This window comes from Penaeus monodon, chromosome 33 (genome assembly GCF_015228065.2).
Source record: "Penaeus monodon isolate SGIC_2016 chromosome 33, NSTDA_Pmon_1, whole genome shotgun sequence".
In the NCBI taxonomy this organism is placed as follows: Eukaryota; Metazoa; Arthropoda; class Malacostraca; order Decapoda; family Penaeidae; genus Penaeus; species Penaeus monodon.
In genome coordinates this window covers 25,830,617-25,830,856 of record NC_051418.1, presented here as the reverse complement: position 1 = coordinate 25,830,856, position 240 = coordinate 25,830,617, and the positions used below count along the sequence as shown (strand labels likewise).

The 240-nt window shown below is 43.3% G+C and overlaps 1 protein-coding gene across 1 annotated transcript in view; it reads left to right on the top strand.

Moving 5' to 3' along the window:
• Positions 1–240, top strand: part of LOC119594318 — a gene marked incomplete at its 3' end in the record, with an annotated part of 85,027 nt that overhangs the window by 18,784 nt on the left and 66,003 nt on the right.

Here is a 240-nt window from a genome sequence, read left to right as displayed (position 1 = left end):
CTGTTTTAAGTCAACAGGTAGTAAGTAGTAGAAAGGTAATGGGCAGACAAGCAGACAGGCAAGAGAGGAAACCGCAGAAGGGTGGGCTATTGCATAAAATTTCATTGCAGTTTCTACATTTGTTTTAAGCAGGGAGGCAAGGTAGGTAATATGAGCATGTGAAGAAACGGAAGTTTAAGCATAAGGCCGTGAGAGAGAGGCGCCATCTATATTACAGACACCGTGAGAGAATGTCGGAAT